This window comes from Panthera pardus, unplaced genomic scaffold (genome assembly GCF_024362965.1).
Source record: "Panthera pardus isolate Hobbes unplaced genomic scaffold, ASM2436296v1 HiC_scaffold_22, whole genome shotgun sequence".
NCBI lineage: Eukaryota > Metazoa > Chordata > Mammalia > Carnivora > Felidae > Panthera > Panthera pardus.
Window position 1 is genome coordinate 9,845,344 of NW_026526788.1, and position 20,434 is coordinate 9,865,777.

A 20,434-nucleotide genomic window follows, 5' to 3' on the forward strand; every position below is an offset into this window, starting at 1 on the left:
TTTGTTGTAATAATAACAATGAAGCTGGTGATGGTGGTTCTTGATAATGTTGATGAGCAGGACAAAAACATAAAGAGATCACCTTTACTTGGGCTAAGTGCTTACTGTATTATATTTTCCATGATGTATTTATGGGCCTGTTTATGTGAATAGACTGAAACTCACTGAATTCAGGGAATTGGTCTCATTTATTTTTGTATGTCAAGCACAGCTGTGCTTGTTGGACTGTTGAAGAACAGACATCCGAGTGAAAACGAGAAATTCTATTTTGGACCTTCTGGGGTTTAGGATATGAGGGGGATATCCCTAAAACTTATATAGAAGTCCCTGAAAATAGGAGCTTTGTGCTTATGAGAAAAGCAGAGATTTGGGTGACTATTGAAGACACAATTGGCGAGAATCTCTATGGTATGTGGCTGATAAGAATACAAGGCAGGATGTAGTAATTATTTCAAGCACAATGCTACAGAGCCTGAGGCTGAAAATATTCCCTCTGACGGAGGCGGGGTGGGGGGGGGGGGACAGGAAGAGTTCACAGACACACTTCTCCTGTAAATCTTGAAGTCATTGGAAATGACTATTAATCATATGTAAATTTATTTTCCAGAGAAAAGAATTAGATCGGCTCTCCCCAGGTTAGTAGTCAGAGAAAAATGAGAAGTGAAGCGATACGTCTTCGGTTTAAGAGTAGTTGACAGTTTAATGTGGAAGGGCAATTATGAAGCTGGGCAGTTCTGTACAGTGAACTCAAACTGTATATATACCTCAGTGTTTTCTGGAATCTGGATGGATCATCCAGATGGATGGATCATCCTGAATACCAGAAGTCTTCACTAAAATATAAGTGTTTAAGCAGCAAATATGAATGTAAGTGAATTCTTTGCATTTTGAAAACCTACAGCACCAGCTCTATTTTGGCCATGCTCTAATTATTTTTGTTTTTGTCGTTTACAATGTAATACGTGTGATATTCCTTCCTCTCCTAAGGTTTAGGGTAAAAGTGACTCTACATCTTTGCTCTCTATTCTCTTCCTCAACTCACTACAGTCTGGCTTCTGCCCTTACTTTTCTGCCTTAAGTATAATCACTAATAACTTCCTATTTATAATTCCAATGGGTACATTCTTACGGAAAGGACTAGAAGCTTACAGAGAAGACTAGAATGCTTCCCATATTGGTACTTATTTCTAGAGCATGAAAGTTAAATTGTATGGAATCTCTTATGAACACAGGCAACAAGAATTATGTCAATCATCTTCTACAATCATCTATCTCCTGTGCCCACCATCCTCCAACAAATATTTATGGAATACTTCAGTGGATGCCAGCAGAGTTGAGCGATGTAACACTTGACAAGGTCGACAAGTTAAACATTTTGGTGCTCTTAAATTGGATGTTTATTAAAGTCACCTGGGCTGCTTGTTTAAAATTCAGATTTCTCAGCATCGCTCCAGATCTCCTGAATCACAGCCTCATGTTGAGGCCAATAAGCATAATGGGCAATTCTGACATGGGACGTCCAGAAACAGTGCACACACGAAGGCTTTGAGGATGCCCTTCCCCGCTCAGTATAACCAGCTCAGACACTCCTCTTACCTATGTGTATGTTACCCTTCTAGGCATGCCTCACTGAACTTCTCCTTCCTTGAACTCAGTTCTCTACTCCATAGATACCTGTAAATTTTTCGTACCTAAGGACTTCCAAACTCACGTAGCAAATTAATCCTGCGTGAACTTCAGCTGGCTCCTTTATTTATTTTAAAATACTTTTTCTTGTTTGTATTCTTTCCATATTTACATTGTAAACTCCTTAAATACACAGACAAATGTATGATGCTTCTAGAATCAGCCCTAAACCTTAGCAAAGAGCTTCCAGCATAGTTGGTGTTCAATATATAATTATTAATTAACCGAACCATGAATCAAGTATCAAGCAAGCTCTGTTCTAAAAAATTTTTTTTTTTATTTTTTTAAATGTTTATTTATTATTGGGAGGCAGAGACAGAGAGTGAGCAGGGGAGGGTACAGGGAGAGAGGGAGACACAGAATCTGAAGTAGACTCCGGGCTCTGAGCTATCAGCACAGAGCCCGACGCAGGCTATAATTCACCAACCGCAAGATCATGACCTGAGTCGGACGCTTAACCAACTGAGCCACCCAGGCGCCCTGCAAGCTGCGTTCTAGTTCCAGCTCTCTGTGTGACTACTTGTGTTGTGACGTGGGACCAAGTCATAGAGTCTCCTTCAAATTAGGCTTTTGTATCTACTGGACTATCTTGAGGGCCCTTTCAGCTGTGTATTGTGAGATGATGGTTTAGAAAATGTGAAAAAACATCAGCCTTCGCATGAATGGTAAGCAGTAGAGAAGACTAGGAGAAGCAGGACTTTATTTCAAATGAAATGTTTCAAATAAATATACTGGATAAACATTTGAAGGGCTAGGTCCACCTCACATAGTGTGAAGTGTCTCCAGGCCTGCAAACATTTACTACATTATCTAAACCAGGTATTATAAAGAGAGAGAAATTTTCACTATAGTCCCAGGACAAATTCTTCAGACTCGATCCAGTATTATATTTTTCTTAATTTAACTCATCCATTCAGCAAAAATGTGCAGGGGTGTGGATAAATACATTTGATGGATATTTTTTCTGGAGAAATATTCTTTCTTGTTACCTGCTCTTCCTTGGATATGTTATAACAAGAATTTTTCATTTTTACTGTTGAGTAATTACACATCCTGTTCAGGTCTTGAAGTGATTTTAGATAAATTCCATCAAATTCCATCAATGGGAATACCCAGTTATATGCTATTTTCCTCTATACAAAGAAGAAATTAACCTGGAATTTCTATCCAGCAGCATTCATGCTTTTTACTCTGGTAAAATCTATGTATAAAATACTTGCAAATGTTTTTCCCCAAGGTGTAGGTGGAGCTCATTTCCATGTAATCTGGTTGGTTGGTTCCCAGCCAGCAACTCAAAAGCTTCTGGGATCCTGTGAAATCATCCATGCCTGTTTACATAGCAATGTTGATACTATAGGTTCTGTATAGAAACAGGTTTCTGTTTGTTTGTTTGTTTGTTTATTTGTTTGTTTTTACATGTTTTAGACTAAATTCGGTGTGTAAAGATGTTTATCTGTGCCTTTTGAACATCGCTTAGGAATTGGTGTGTGTTTATGAGTTTGTTTTTTTTTGTTTGTTTGTTTGCTTAGTTAACAACTGAGAAGTTTTAAGAAGTAGAAGCTATTTACCTTATGTAAGCAATCTGAGATACCATAGAAGAAGCTGTATGTAGTTCTCAGGGAGGCTGATGCCTCAAAATATATCTTACTCCAAGATTATTAGTTTAAACCAAACAAAGTAACTCTGGGTTTTTTGTTTTTGTTTTTTGTAGATGTAGTATCTCAATTTTTTCCTAGCAAATATTGGTCTAGAAAGAGCATGTGCAGTAATCTAGGTCTGAGTCATGAGCAGAATCAGCTTGGGACTTCTGCAGAGTTTTCTTGTTCATTAGAAAGAGAAATGAGCAAAAATTGTTCCCTCTTCTTCCCCTGGATGTTGAGGCATGAAAATGTGGCTGCCATGTTGTGATTATCACTGAGAAGCTAATGGCACAGCTGAGAGATAGAAGAACTGGGATCTTTAGTAGCATCATTGGATTAGAATGTGCCAGAAGCCCAAACTAACCCTCTAGACTTTTGTATTATGAGATAATAAGTTTTAGCTAGTTTGAGGTTTTTCCTATCTACATTTGAAATCTCTTAAGAGACACAGAATAGACAATGAAACTCTAGGGGTGAGATGGAATTGTCCAGAAGAAAACAATGCAACTACAGCAATAAAGAGAAATAAAATATTACAGAAAGACAGAAACACCTTTACATGAAAAGAGAATGAAATGTCCAAGGGCTTTAAAGAAAAGTACCAGATGCAAAGAACTAAGCAGCATTCGTCAATCACATCTATGTGGCTATAGGTTATGCACTCTTATACAAGAAATCAGAGAGAGAGATTAATCAGATTGATTGCATACAGTTTTATTAACTGTGAAGACTGGCTAGAACCATGGATGTTACTGTCCAATACTGCTGATAATATCTTTTCAAAATTAATTAAACACAGAGTAAATAATCTGTAGATGTGTTATGGGTTACTATTTCCAGTTTTCTCTAAGTTGTTGTCTTGTAGATACATTTAATATCAAGTTATTATAAAGGTGAGGTCTATTATTTGTTGTAATTTTGTTACACTGCAACTTAAAGTAAATATTCACTTTCTTCTGCTAGAATTAAGTGTTTTAAAAGATTCAAAAAATGAAACTGTCAAATCTGATTTCTATGGTTATTTTTCTCCTTAAAAATAACTTTCCAAAAATATTAGATATGTCTATTCCATTTTTGTCATGAATTTGTTAAATGATTTCAACTCTATGGGATTTAAAAAATAAATCAGGCTCAATTAGTTGGAAGTTGCACCACATTATTTTAGGAGAAGAGTTTGGAGACTTTTTGCCTGACATGTAACAAATTAAAACTTTATTTTTTTATTAAGTTTAATTCCATGAAGCACAAGCTGATACTTATTTTCAGATTTACTTCTTGATCAGAATGAAACGTGTTTCATGGGAAATTAAGCGGAACACAACAAAAGTAAAAATGCTACCATTGCCAAATCAATAGATCAAGGAAGCAAAATAAGCTTTTTGTAAGGTAATTGAAATTGTAATGAATGAGCACTTTACATTATTATTGCAAGTGCATGTTGAACTCATTTATGCAGAGAGAGGAATATTATTGGGCTATTAACTGGTTATGATATGTACAACGGATTGGAGGGTTAAGACTGAAAGAAGAAAGATGGAAGGAGCCACTTACTCTAGTTGAGGGCTTGGGCTAGTACGTTGGCATGGCAACTGGATGGAAGGAACCAGAGTGAGAGGTGAAAGATTGAGTTTGCAGAAGGAGGAGTTAACAGAGAAATATGAATCCAGAAAAAGGGCAGTCCAGTAAGGGTACGCTTTGGGTGGAAACCCCAATTCACTCTTAGACAGCCATTGATGTAAAAGTGGGATAGTCAAGTCTAGGTTCTCAGGCTAAGCGTAGAATTCAGGGCTTCAGTCAGGTGACTGCTCAGAGAAATGGAGCTATCTGAGCTCTCGGTGATCCCTGAAGGATTTTAACTCCATTCAACTAATTTTACCTGAATGAAAGCCTCATCTATGTAGATCTCATGGCAAAGTGGCTAAAGGTGAAGGCACAGGAAGCAGCAGAGCCTGAGCATCATGACTGTATCCCTGAGTCCCTGTCCCAGTCTCTTTTGTTGACTTCACCACAGTTTGATATTAACTTCAGGGTATTAATTGTCTTTTAGGAGCACTTGGCCTGTTTATTGTATCTGGAAGCTTGTGATTGCTTCCTCCATTCCTCCCTCCTATCCCTCTCTCCTTCCCTCCCTTCCTCCCTTCCTTCCTCCCTTCCTTCCTCCCATCCTCCCTTCCTCCCTTCCTCCCTTCCTTCCTCCCATCCTCTCACCCTTCCTCCCTCCCTTCCTTCCTCCCACCCTTCCTCCCTCCTTCCCTTCCTTCCATCCTCCCACCCTTCTTCCCTCCCTCCCTTCCTCCCTCCTTCCTTTCCTTCCTCCCTTCCTCTCTTCCTCCCTCCCTTCCTTCCTTCCTTCCTTCCTTCCTTCCTTCCTCCCTTCCTCCCTTCCTTCCTCCCTTCCTTCCCTCTTCCCTTCCTTCCATCCTCCCACCCTTCTTCCCTCCCTTCCTTCCTCCCTCCCTTCCTCCCTCCCTTCCTCCCTTCCTTCCTCCATTCCTTCCTTCTTCCCTTCCTTCCATCCTTCCACCCTTTTTCCCTCCCTTCCTTCCTTCCTTCCTTCCTTCCTTCCTTCCTTCCTTCCTCCCTTCCTTCCTTCCTCCCTTCCTCCCTTCCTTCCTCCCTTCCTTCCTCCATTCCTTCCTTCTTCCCTTCCTTCCATCCTCCCACCCTTCTTCCCTCCCTCCCTTCCTTCATTCCTTCCTCCCTTCCTTCCTCCCTTCCTTCCTCCCTTCCTTCCCCCTTCCTTCCTCCATTCCTTCCTTCTTCCCTTCCTTCCATCCTTCCACCCTTCTTCCCTCCCTCCCTTCCTTCCTTCCTTCCTTCCTTCCTTCCTTCCTCCCTTCCTTCCTTCCTCCCTTCCTCCCTTCCTTCCTCCCTTCCTTCCTCCATTCCTTCCTTCTTCCCTTCCTTCCATCCTCCCACCCTTCTTCCCTCCCTCCCTTCCTTCATTCCTTCCTCCCTTCCTTCCTCCCTTCCTTCCTCCCTTCCTTCCCCCTTCCTTCCTCCATTCCTTCCTTCTTCCCTTCCTTCCATCCTTCCACCCTTCTTCCCTCCCTCCCTCCCTCCCTTCCTTCCTTCCTTCCTCCCTTCCTTCCTTCCTCCCTTCCTTCCTCCATTCCTTCCTTCTTCCCTTCCTTCCATCCTCCCACCCTTCTTCCCTCCCTCCCTTCCTCCATTCCTTCCTCCCTCCCTTCCTCCCTTCCTTCCTCCCTTCCTTCCCCCTTCCTTCCTCCATTCCTTCCTTCTTCCCTTCCTTCCATCCTTCCACCCTTCTTCCCTCCCTTCCTTCCTTCCTTCCTTCCTTCCTTCCTTCCTTCCTTCCTTCCTTCCTTCCTTCCTCCCTTCTTGTCATAACCCTTTGCTGATGGATATTCTCTTTTGTTGCTCTGGTTTCTTGATGGGTAACCATCCTCTAAGGACCTAGCTGTATGTGAAACTTTCAGTTCCATATTTTGTGTGAGTCCAAGTCCTTATCTCTTTCCCTTAGAAAAACCGTAAGAAGCAAGACCTTTGGTTGAGCATCTGGCAGATGGCCCAGAGTATCTATGGGTTCTGTGCCAACTCCCCAGTCCACCTGGTCAGCTTCGCCTTCACTCTTAGCTCACTCTGGCGATTTCTCTCTTGTTGTTTTGGGCTATGCCATGCCTACAGGAATGCCTGTTCTCATGCCCCTCACCTCGATATTGATAAACGTTTTATAGTGAAACGTTTTATACTGAAATGTTTTTCATAACGGCTTTTACATTTTAGGTCTTATTTCTAATATCAGAAACCTAGATTTTGGCAGTTAGCCCAATGCCAACTGGGTTTCCAATAATATATCTTAAATGTTTTTATAGGTATTGTAAAGACATAATAATAGAAGAGAGAAAAAGGACATGTTATTAGTCTTTTGGCATCTTAACCTGATCCCTTTTGGGGGGGGGTGTTGATTTAGTTAGTTTAAATCTGTATATTTTAATTTTGCCATTTTTCAAAATAACATTTTGATTTATTTATATGTGCATTGGTTTGATTTTTTTCTCCTACAAACTTGATAAACATTCTAACAATTGGAAATAAAACATTTTCTCTAAATTAGATATATCGAATTCTAAACTTTTTAATTACCCTTTTATAAGCCATGCTCCTAATATTTGAAAGGTTAATTAGCTAATTCATTCAAATAATTAGTCATTTAACAAGTGACCAGTTCATGGCAGGGGGCAGACTCTGTTCCAGGCACTGGAAAGTCAGTTATCAGTAAACTTCCTGATATCACAGGGCTTACTTTCTTTTGGAAAAAAAAACACATTATTTACTTGTTTCAACTAGAGTCTGTTTTGTGAACGAAAATAATACTGTTTTTAGTGTTAGAAAACTGTTGGATACTGTTAGAAACTGTGCCTTAAAGTACAGCTTATGTACAGAGTGCCTGTTTTTATAGTTGGGCATTAGTTTTTTGAGAAGTTTCAAGTTTACAGTAAAATTGAAGGGAAAGTCCCTATATGCCTCACCCCCTCCACATTCCCCACCAGGGTGGTATATTTGTTACAATCCATGAAACTACATTGAACTTCATTGTCTCCCCAAGTCCTTAGTTTACATTAGGGTTTACTCTTAGGGTTATACATTCTATGGTTTTTGACAAATATATAATTTATCCACCATTATGGTATCATAGAGAGTAGTTTTACTGTCCCAAAAATCTTCTGTGCTCTGCCTATCCATCCTTCACTCCCTTCTAACCACTGACATCCTTCTAATCACTGACATCTTAACCACTGACAACCAATAATCTTTTCACTGTGTCCGTTGTTCTCCTGTTTCAAGACCATCTTAATAGTTGGAATCATGTAGGATATAGCTTTTTCAGGTTGCCGCCTGCACTTAGGCATATATAGCTTAGGTTCCTCCATGCATTTTCATAGCTTAATAGCTCTTGTCTTTCTACCACTGAATTCCATTGACAGGATGGACCACAGTTTATTGATGCATTTTCCTACTGAAGGACCTCTTGACTGCTTCCAAGTTTTAGAAATTATGAATAAAGCTGCTATAAACATCTGCGTGCAGATTTTTGTATGGACTTAAGTTTTCCACCAATTTGGATCAGATACCAAGGAGGGCGATTACTGGATCATATGGTATGAGTATGTTCAGTTCTGTAAGAAACTACTTAACTGTCTTCCAAAGTGGCTGTATCATTGTATACTCTCATCAATAATGAATGAGACTTCCTGTTCCTCCGTATCCTTACCATCAGTCAGCGTTGCCAGTGTTTTTGGATTTTGACTATTCATATGGGTGTGTATCTTGTTTTGATTTTCAGTTCCCTAATCATATGAGATGTTGAGTGTCTTTGCATATGCTTATTTGCCATCTGTATATCATCTTTGGTGAGGAGTCACTTAAGTCTTTTATCCATTTTTATTTATTATTTATTTGTTATTTATTAGGAAGCTAGGGGTTTTCTTTTGCCTTTTTAAAAATATATTTATTGTCAAACTGGCTTACATGGAACACCCAGTGCTCATCCCAACAAGTGCCCTCCTCGATGCCCATGACCCATTTTCCCTCTCCCCAACCCCACCCCCCATATACCCTCAGTTTGTTCTCTGTATTTAAGAGTCTCTTTTGGTTTCCATTTTTAAATTTGTTTTTCATTGTCCTAGTCTTGAGCTTTAAGACTTCTTTATATATTTCAGATAACAATCCTTTATCAGACATGGCTTTTGTAAATATTTTCCCCCAGTCTGTAGCTTGTCTTTTCATACTCTTGACAGTCTTTCACAGAGCAGAAGTCTTTAATTTTAATGAAGTGTCCAGCATATCAATCATTTCTTTTATGGATCATGCCACTGGTGTTTTGTCTAAAAAATTATTACCCTATTCAAGGTCATTTAGATTTTCTCTCTTGTGTTAACTTTTCAGAATTTTATAGTTCTGCATTTTGCATTTAGGTCTGTGATCCATTTTGAGTTCATGAAGGATTTAGGTCTATGTCTAGACTTTTTTTTTTTTTTTTTTTTTTGCAATAGTTCAAGAGTTAAGTTAATCTTTCAGGTTTCTATATAGACATTCATGTTCTCTGTAAACAAAGACAATTTTATTTCTTCCTTCCCTTTTCTTCTCTTTTCTTTCTTTTCTTTCTTTCTTCCTTTCTTTCTTTCTTCTTCTCTTCTTCTCTCTTTTCTTCCTTCTCTTTTCTTCTCTTTTCTTCTCTTTTCTTCTCTTCTCTTCTCTTCTCTTCTCTTCTCTTCTCTTCTCTTCACTAATTGCATTAGCTAGGACTTCCAGCAGAATGTTGAAAAGGCATGGTCAGAGGGGACTTCCTTGGCTTGTTCTTGATCTAATTAGGGAAGCTTCTAGTTTCTCCTCTGGGTGCCCTTTTTAAGCTTACTGGTTTTGAATGTTTTTTTCTGTGCAGAATTTAAGTGTTTTACATGCATCACTTATTTCAGTCCCCCACCTTGACTACTGTCCACTGAACTTGAGCAAAAAGAAAATTTACAGGTGGAAGCATTTCATTGTTAGGTGTTTGACCATAGCAGAAAGAAATTTTTTAAAATTTGGGATTCAATCCATCATAAAATCCTCTCTAAATCAAAGCATCACTACAGAAGTGAAAATTAAAATTACTTAGTTGAATATTTAAGAACTTAAAAATATTTTCCCTTGCTAATAACTTTCCCTACGTTTGTAGAAAGAAGAGAAATGTAACTAAATGTGATGCTGAACTGTACAAGAAAAAAATACACTGATTTTCTCTATCAATTCGTGTATTTATTGGTCATGTTTTTAAAGCTTAACATGTTTTCACTGCTGGATAACTGTATATATTTACCTATAAATAAACTAGATATTCAAACTCAGTCTTTTAAAATGCTTATTAAAACAATACATACGGTTTTTTTTCTAAAAACCCATAAAGATTCCCTGTATATATAAATATATATATATATATATATATATATATATATATATATATATATATATATATATTAACGTTTGTTTATTATTGAGAGACAGAGAAACACAGAGCATGAGCAGGGGAGGGGCAGAGAGAGGGAGAGACACAGAATCCGAAGCAGGCTGCAGGCTCTGAGCTGTCAGTACAGAGCCCGACGCGGGGCTCGAACCCACAAACTGCGAGATCATGACCTGAGCTTAAGTTGGGCACTTGACTGACTGAGCCAGGCAGGCACCCCACCCTGTGACTTTAAAAATCTTACATTGACTTTACAAGTAAGCATTGAGTAAGTTAAAAATAGATATACAAATGAAAAGCAGAAAATATGCCATATAATTGCAACTATTAATGGGACATCTAGAATAATTTATAATTATTTGTAGGTCTTTTTAAAATTCTAGAATAAGGATGGGGTAGGGAAAATACTTTATCTTAAGTTAAAATTTTTCGCAATATTTATATTTGAACAAGAGCAATGTCTGTTGTAAACCTGTTTTCTGCCATAAACAGAGGGAATTATTTTTCTGGACTTTAAATTATTGACTTTTCTAAAACCATGTTGCATGGCTTCAAAAACACGGCAGACGAACAACGATTGTGAGAAATGAAAAGTGACAATGTATTTAACTCCCTGCATCATACTTTTGGGCAGGCAGCAATCTGCATCCGAAATGAGTAAAATGTGATGGAATACACTGAACTGTCATCTTTTTGCCAAGGAAGTGCAGAATGACTTTTAGGGACTTTTGGGAGTATGAATTATGAAATTAAGAGTGCTGCTCTTTGGTTTGGTTGTTGAATGGGACCATGGTAATCTGACCCCTAGTAATCTTCCTTTTAATAGCCATTAAGAGCTGGATAACTCATTGCTTTCCCCCCTTTTCTGTCTAGATTGCCAGAAAACTTACAGCTTATTTTTTGCTTGTTAGCAAGAACCATTTGTAGGTTAGTCCTTCTGGTGTAATACTTTCTTCTCTTTTTTTGAGGGACTTTTCACCATATGAAAGAGTGGCCTTCTTAGCAGGGGAAGCATTGTAAGCAATTATGCAAACATATCAAATAAAGGGAAGAAGCTGAAAGAATTATGCTATTTGCAAGTAGTTCTTACAACCTTGAAAATATATCACTTAAAACCTCAGACCCTGGCTTTTGGGTTAGGATTTGTTCTTTATCTCCATTCCTAGGTGTGAGAGCTGAGGTAAAAAGAGATAAATAACTTGTCCAAGTTTGCTCAGCTGATAAGCAAAGACTGTCTCCTCACTTCGAAAATCTTCACTTTCCCATTGATTTGACATCTGTTGCCTCTGTTGTGCTTTGCATTTAGACCATAAATAAACAACATGAGTTTATCATTGACATAATATACCTTATAAAGTAGTTCCCGAATTCAGTGAAGTATAATACATTAGGTGGCCAATTATCAGCAACATTAACGACAGCTAGGCACAGAGCATCATTCAGGTCTTCTAGGAGAGTCATGGGTTTAAGAAAATGTAATGTTTAAATTATTTTTTATTTTTCTCCAGGGACTACTTGTATCTTTAGGAACGAGCATTTTCAAAGGGCACATTTTAGGAAGCACTATTTTGATTGTCTTTGTTTTATATATTCTGCTTTAAAATTAACTATGGCAGACTGGGGATAAATAATCAATATATCTGATGAGATAAAGACACTTTCCCCACATTTTAATTTTATTGCTTTAAAAAAAAATCTTTATACTCCTTTTTTTGAAAGTAATCTCTACACCTACTCTATGCCCAGTGTGGGGCTCTAACTCACCACCCTGAGATCAAGAGTCACATGCTCTACTCACTGAGCCGGCCAGGTACCCCTGATGTAATTGCTTTCTAAAGAGCACAAGGGAAGACTAAACAGTCATATAAATTTCCCAGGCTACCTCTAATAAGCAGAAGTAATCAGTTCCTTAAATATATGCAGAAGAATAGTAAATATAGGTGAAAACATTCTCCCATGTATCAGAGACAATCAAGTGAATGTGCATTGGAACCTGTCTCAATTCAGTCATCAATGAACCCCACTACCCCCTTCTGTTATCCCAAGTCATTCTCAACTTTACACCTGGACTGGATGCATCATATAAATAGAAGGACAGGTGATTGGTGTCAGTGACATTACGCTGTATAGTCTTCCAAACTGAGGTCCACAAAAGGTGCTTCCCATGAGGTTCTCATGGTGGGTGATGGAGAAAGCGCGTGTGGCCAAATGTAAATTGCCACCCTGAGTGAAGGCCCTTTCAATTTGCTATAGGTTTGAAGGTTTCCAAAATCAGAAGGGTGGATGTGGTGGAGGGAACACAGAAAGCAGAAGCTGTTTCCAGGAAGGTAACTGGTGTTAGAGATTAACTTAAATACAGTGAAGGCAATAGCATGATTTAGGGTCATGATGGGAAAACCTATATACTGGTGCTTATGAGGAGAAACTTTATGTGCATTTATTCCACACTTATCTCCCTTTAAAAAATGTTTTAATGTTTGTTTATTTATTTTTTTATAATATAATTTATTTTCAAATAGCTAACATGCAGTGTATGCAGTGTGCTCTTGGTTTGGGGGTAGATTCCTATGATTCGTCACTTATACACAACACCCAGTGCTCATCGCAACTGGTGCCCTCCTCAATGCCCATCACCCGTTTTCCCGCCTCTCACCCCCCCACCACATCAACCCTCAGTTTGTTCTCTGTATTTGAGAGTCTCTTTTGACTTGCCCCCCCCCCCCGGTTGGAAATATTTTTCCCCTCTTCCATCCCCCATGGTCTTCTGTTAAGCTTCTCAAGATCCATATATGAGTGAAAACATAAGATTTCTGTCTCTCTCTGACTGACTTATTTCATTCAGCATAATACCTTCCAATTCCATCCACATTGCTGCAAATGGCATGATTTCATTCTTTCTCATTGCCAAGTAGTATTCCGTCGTATATGTAAAACGAGAACCCTCTTGCACTGTTGGTGGGAATGCAAACTGGTGCAGCCGCTCTGGAAAAGTGTGGAGGTTCCTCAAAAAATTAAAAATAGACCTACCCTATGACCCAGCAATAGCACTAGTAGGAATTTATCCAGGAGTGCTGATTCACAGGGGCACATGCACGCCAATGTTTATAGCAGTGCTTTCAGCAATAGCCAAATGATGGAAAGAGCCTAAATGTCCGTCAACTGATGAACAGATAAAGAAGGTGTGGTTTATATATACAATGGAATACTACTTGGCAATGAGAAATAATGTTTGTTTATTTTTGAGAGTGAGAGAGAGCTAAAGAGAGAGAGTCTGAGCAGGGAAGGGGCAGAGAGAGGGGGGGTACAGAGGATTTGAAGCAGGCTCTGTGCTAACAGCAGAGAGCCTGATATGGGGCTTAAACTCATGAACGTGAGATCATGACCTGAGCCAAACTGACTGAGCCACCTAGATGCCCCCACACGAATCTCCTTATCTAAAAGACAGAGGACTAGTGGTTGAGCTGCTAAGGCACAGCCTTCCTGTCTATGGTGATCTGCTGTATTCATTCCTTCTCCCCCTGAATTTAGCCCAGTGCATATTTGATACAAATGTTTCTATGGCCACAGAATAATGGACTGATGATTTTTGCATCATAACAACTTGACTTTGAGAGGTCATCAACATACGTTTTTCTTTGAGTATAATCTAGAGATACTTTGAATGCAATTTTTTCAATGTGAATAGTATAAAAATTTAGCATGTGGTACACACGTTTATCTAGATAAGTAAAAATTTATACAGATTTTCCTTTGTAGTAATTTAAACTCAGGTTTTAAGATTGTATATTGCAGTTCAAATAAAGCCATCCCTTATAAGACAGTATTAACAAATATAGTGTCTTCTGTATGTTTTTTTAAAATTTTTTTAACGTTTATTTATTTTTGAGACAGAGAGAGACAGAGCATGAGTGGGGGAGGGGCAGAGAGAGAGGGAGACACAGCCATCAGCCCAGAGCCCGACACGGGGCTCAAACTCACGAACCGCGAGATCATGACCTGAGCCGAAGTTGGACGCTTAACTGACTGAGCCACCCAGGCGCCCCATGTATGTTTTAAGACCTACCAAAATTAAGCAGATATTTTTGTGATGTTTTCATTGATATTAGGAATATCAATTTTCTGTGTTTCACATGTGAATGGTTAGTGATTCGTAAATTAAGCAGTTCATTCATTGGGTTCAGGTAAGCACAAATACTCTTTTTATCATCAAAACAACACCTATTTTGAAATGTCTAAATAGTTGTTAGCAGAGAGATTTTAACAGAGAGAATATTTAGTGTTTATCAACTTTATTTTGATTTCTTGAATATCCTTCCATAAGAGAATTGTTCTCCCACGTTCCTTGCCATTTGAACTCACTTGCCATATTCGCATGGTTAAAAACTAGCTCCTCGGTTCTTATTCTTTTGCATTCCCTGTCTCTTAAAGTTCAAAACATATTGTCTCCCATCCGAATACCAAATGTTTAACTCTAAGTGTGCTCACTTATTGCTGAGAAAAAAAAATTATTTTGCTTAATCCCCATGGTGTATTTAATATTCTAGCATCTAAGAAATGCATACAGGAAATTAAATTGAAATCAGGACTACTTGGGGCATGGGAATGTTTTACGGTCATCAAGAACTCCGGTTCATAACAGCAAGGCAGGTATGTCAATGCAAGTCAAATCAGTAACTGAAACAATATCCCAGCCAGGTTCTTCTGGTTCTTCTAAGCTTTGCAGGATTCAGCTCCTTTGAACAGATGTAATATTGACCTCGTCTTAGGGACACTTTCATGTATTTGCTGAGGCATTTGTTGACTTTCAAAAGGCCCCTTCAATCCAAAGCATTCGTACATACATGGCATACTGTTAGTACAGTCTTACAAAGGGTTTCAAATGTATCCTAATAAAACTCCTGTCTCTTTGGAGTTACATAATTATAAAGCACAGAAAAGACAGAGATTTGACCCGATAAGAACTTAAAGGAATCAAGGTTGGCAGTGAGAGTGCAAAAATAGACTTGCAGGAAATCCTTTAGAATTTTTTTCATTATTCAGATTAGTATTAAAAATAATTGGATTAGATGTTCCTCCCACATTGCCGTAGCACCATCCAGAAGTCTGTTATCTTTAATTCCAATCACAGTAACTAACCTAGACCTCATCTGTCAGCCAAAGACTAAAGAGCCTCCTTTGTAGTTGTCAGTACATAGTGCAGTTTGAAGCTCTCTGGTGGTCAGCAGATGGTCATTGCTAAGGTCAGCATTGCCCTGTTCCTACTTCCCTTAGGACATGCACACAAACTATTTTCCTGGTCATTAGGCCTTTAGAAGAGTTACAGCTCCAATGAAGGCATGGGTGTCTTTGTGAAAACATTGGGTCCCTGAGCAATACAAGACAATGGGTCTTTCTCATCCTTGTGGAAGGCAGCTTAGGAATTATTCACTGAAGATTTGTGCTCTCCATAATTCTCTGAAATTCTCCAGTATTGACATAGTCACAATGGTTTCCCATAAGTAGAATGTATATGCACTATGCCCTTTTTGGTTATTCACTAAATGAAGTCATTTCTGAAATTGAAATAATATGCCATGTGAATTATACTGAATTGCCAAATGATTATTTTCTCTGCATCAGTTTTAAAGAAAGATAGTGAAATTCCCTTGCACAGCTGGATGTACAGGTTTAGTCTGTGCTTTGTTTGAGGAAGGGATGTGTATTGTTTTGGTCATAGTACTAGCATTAAAGTGTGCCACGGAAAATTTCCAATCCAAAGATAAGAATATGCGCTCATTCCTTGAACACGGGCAGACTGTCTTTGCTGCCTCAGGTCTTAGAATAAGATCGTTGACTTGAAGCCACGTCCTGAAAGGCTTTACAGCATCCATCTTGGTCTCTTGGATTGTTTCAGTTGGGGAGGCGGGCACCCTGTCATGAGGACCTTGAAACCACCCTGTGGAGGTGGGGGGGCATATGGATGGAGACCCTCAGCCCCCAGCCTGCACTGGCTTGCCAGCCTTTTGAATGAGCCTCCTGGGAAGCTAATGCCTAAGCCTCACTCAAACCCTTACTGGATCCTTCAGGCTTAGCCAACGCATAACTACAGCTACATGAAAAACCCGAAAGTGGACCCTCCCAGCCAAATCTTTCCCAAGTTCTCATCCAGCAGAAACCACATGAAGAATAATAACCATTAATATTGTTTGGAGCCACCTGGTTTCGAGGTGATTACTTTATAGCAGTAGATCGCAGATACTGATTTGGGTTGGGCATATGGGTTCATTATATGTTCTGCTTTTGTGCATGAGGGGTAGTGAGCTTTCTGGTTGCTGAAAATCAGGTGGTAGGGACATTCTGGATAGAGGCCTTTAGGCTTTGAAACCACTTTTTCCTTCCAAGAAATACGTGGCCTTGCAGACGCTGAGCTTGATTTAAGCAGTAGGAACTCTCAGTGTTTCTAAATACTCCCATACAAAAGTTCATACATTATTAGATTAAGTCCTTCTGGAAAGGTCATATAAGCCCATAGAAGAAGTAGTGGTCTAGCAAAAAAATTGAGTTTCTCAGACCTGGCAAAATCCTTTCTTGGGTGTAAAATGTTATTCCCCCTGTAGGTCTGTATGGACTCCTGGGTCCAGGGAGTCCCTGCTTTAAGGGACTGAGTCAGCTCCAGCCTTGCCTTGTAAGATCAGACATCATAATTAATCTACCCCCCCCCCCCGTGGCTGGTGTTGTGTGGGCTCTTCCCACCTATCTAACTCACGTGGAGAGCAGCAGTGAAATTAAAAAAAATGACAAAAATCAAGTTGATTGCATCTGTAGATGTATTAATCAGGGTTCTCCAGAGAAACAGGAAGTAATTTATAATAAGAAATTTGCTCATGCAGTTCTAGAAGCTGAGAAGTCCCAAGATCTGCAGCTGGCAAGCTGGAAACCCAGGAGAGCCCATGGTGTAAGTTCAGTCTGGATCCAAAGGCGGGAAGACACTGATGTCCCAGCTCAAGGCCTCAAGCAGGGAGACGAAATTCTCACTCTTCGTTTTCCTCTTCTAGTCTGGTCCCAATGGATTGGATGAGGCTTCCCATACTGGGGAGAGCAATTGACTTCACTAAGTCTGCCGATTCAAATGTTAATCTCGAGAAACATCCTCACAGACACACATAGAATAATGTTTAGTCAAATATCTGGCACCTTGTAATCAGTCAAGTTGATAAAACCTTAACCATCACAGTACATAATATATATGTTGTATGTACAGGCATATAATGGTTTTCTTTTTTTTAATTTTTTTTAATGTTTCATTTATTTTTGAGAGAGAGGGAGACAGAGTATGAGCTGGGGAGGGACAGAGAGAGAGGGAGACACAGAATCCAAAGCAGGCTACAAGCTCTGAGCTGTCATCACGGAGCCCGTCGTGGGGCTCAAACTCATGAACCAAGAGATCATGACCTGAGCCAAAGTCAGATGCTCAACCAACTGCACCCAGGCACCCCTCTTTTTGACAATATATACACAACATATAGGTACACAGCATATACAATACATATATACTTGCATGTATCTAAACCATTTATTGACCCCTTACAATATTCAATAAATAACCATTTTCAAATCAGAGAATAATAGCATGCTACCTACTTAAATTCTTTCAAAAATCTTGATGACGACTATTTACATATGTTATAGATGAAGAAACTTAAGATAAAGAAGTTATTTGCAGTAGGCTCATCCCTCAACTAATTTCAGAGCTACAATTTGAAACCAGTCTGATTTTAAAATCTTCCCATTATGCCTCAGAAATGTGTATCATGTGACCTCAAGAAATAATTGTATTTGTTAGTTTCTTCTAAGACTTAAAAAACTCCATAGTATAAGTGTGCCTAGCACCTAACGGTCTTGATTCAGAGTATACCAGTGGAGGGACTGACCACATTTCAAAATTATGTAATGAAAAGTTTTGTGGCAAAGTAATTCCAAAACCTAGGCTTAACTTTTAGAGAGTGAATCACAGGCAACATCTTATTCCACAGCTGTGCCTGTTATCTGAGCAGAAATTGGTAATGACATTCTAAATGGTGACCTGAAGTTCATGCAGAATTATCAAAGGATTTATGCCATGGAGTTACTGCAAAATAGGGTATCTCTCTACAAATGCCCGTTCGGCTATTAGTGTGTTATTTGATCAAAAACAGTTCATTCTGTAGTGATTCCAAATAAGAGTAAGTACTGTGAACTTTTTTAATATCAAAAACAGGGATAATGTCTACACGGTGCAATGCAAACACTGCCCAGAAATTTGTCACAGCGATCTTAACGTGCATTCTGTGGTGGAAGAACCGGGATGTTGTTGAGTGATGTGTCCTGCTGTTTGATGGGCAGACCATCGTGACTCCTTTCTGTGGTCTCATAATTTGCCTTCCCAGGTGTATTAGAAGATAATGTTTAGCAGAGTTAGGAGTTGTACGTTATGCTTACATTTGGAGTTTCTCACTCTCTTTACACATTCAGCATAATCAAATGCAATCAGCTAATTCTACTGAGAAATCGTGAACAATTCTTCTGACCCAGTTGTGTTTCCTTATTGCCCACATGTATGAGACTTTCGACCTGGGGCCTTCCGTGAGGTCTTGTAGTAAAAGGACAGTGGCGTGAATGTAGAACCAGAGACACAGATACATGGGCGTGTGTACTTGTCCAAGTTCCCATTGCTGGAAAGCTTAACCTCCACCTCTGCACTTTACTAAATGGCATCCTCAGGATCCCACGCAGATGCCCTGACCCCTCGAAAGGCTGTCCTAACTATCCACCTGAAGCCACCCCATCCCCCATTGTTTAATTGCATCTTCCTGTTTATTTTCTTCGTAGCGGTTGTCATTGTGTGAGTCCCTGTTGATGTATTTGTTCACTTGGGTGCTGTCTGTCTTCCCCGCGAGCATGTCAACTCCATGTGCTTTGTATTCAGTGACCCACCCAGGGCTCTTAGCAGAGGGCTTGGTGCACAGTAGGCATTCATTAGATATTTGGTGAATTCATGAATGATTGGCTTTTATTTAAGCCTAGTGTTTCATCGGCTATAGAATTATTAATATTCCATAATAAACCTAGTACTTTTATTTATCTATTTTTTTGGTATATCCTGTTCCTTGTCACCAAGGAAGGTGCGGCACAGTGAGACTTCTTGAATCCTAGAATCCTGAAGACCAAAGTAGCCTTATCATCTTGTGAGTCCTGCTCTGTCATTTAATAGCTGAAGTTACAGATCTTAAAGGCAAAGCTAAGTCCAGGTTAACCAGCATTAGGAGCATCTGGCTCATAAGCCACTACTCTAGATACTCGCAGTGCAATAAAAAATTAATTTCTCAGCAGTGATACTTTGCAAATGAAAATATCATTTAAAAATTACAGATAAGCTGATGAATGCAGATACTCGGAGTGACAGATGTGGTTGAAGACAAAAATAAAATCTGAATCCTTTGTCCCCCATATGTGGAAATGTTTTGTTAGCTTAGCTTTTTTTTTTTTTTTACATTCCCATTTGGTGTCTCTCTATTATTATCATATTATAATTCAGAAATTCTGATTTTGGCTTATTTTCTTGATCAAAATAGAGCCAGGACAAGAAATTAAGGTGCCATAGAGGCCCCCAGTGACAATTAGCAAGTGACTACTGTGTGTTAGGTAGAACAGTATGTTTCAGAAGGACTGAATGCAAAAACGAGATGACAGAAAGTAAGATGGAATTAATGGGAAGAAGCAGTGTGGTGTCAAATAAAACATTGTTGTTTGGCTTTTTTTGTGTGATTTTGTGCAGAAGTTACAATCGGAAAAGGCATGCTCAACTCAGGAAATAGAAGAAATAAAAAAATAAATTAATAAGTGCAATATTTGTGAGGTGAAACCAGACAGAGGATATCGAGTCAATGAAATCTGTTAGAAAGGAAGACCTATAGGGCAGAACTGATAACCAAGTGCCTGAGTCCTGGCTCTCCTGTAAAAGGTAAAGTCACATTTCTCAGCTTTTAAGTATTCAACCCACCAAAAACATTAAGTCCACATCCCACCTTTTTTAATAGACCTGCCCAACTTATAATTCTAGACCCTACTGACTTAAAAAGAATATATATATATATATATATATATATGAGTTTCTCATAAAATT

At 39.1% G+C, this 20,434-nt stretch overlaps 1 protein-coding gene across 4 annotated transcripts in view; it reads left to right on the forward strand.

Annotated features, from left to right (window-relative positions):
• Positions 1 to 20,434, forward strand: part of CHRM3 (cholinergic receptor muscarinic 3) — a 521,929-nt gene that overhangs the window by 98,584 nt on the left and 402,911 nt on the right. The gene's annotated exons all lie outside the window — the stretch shown is intronic.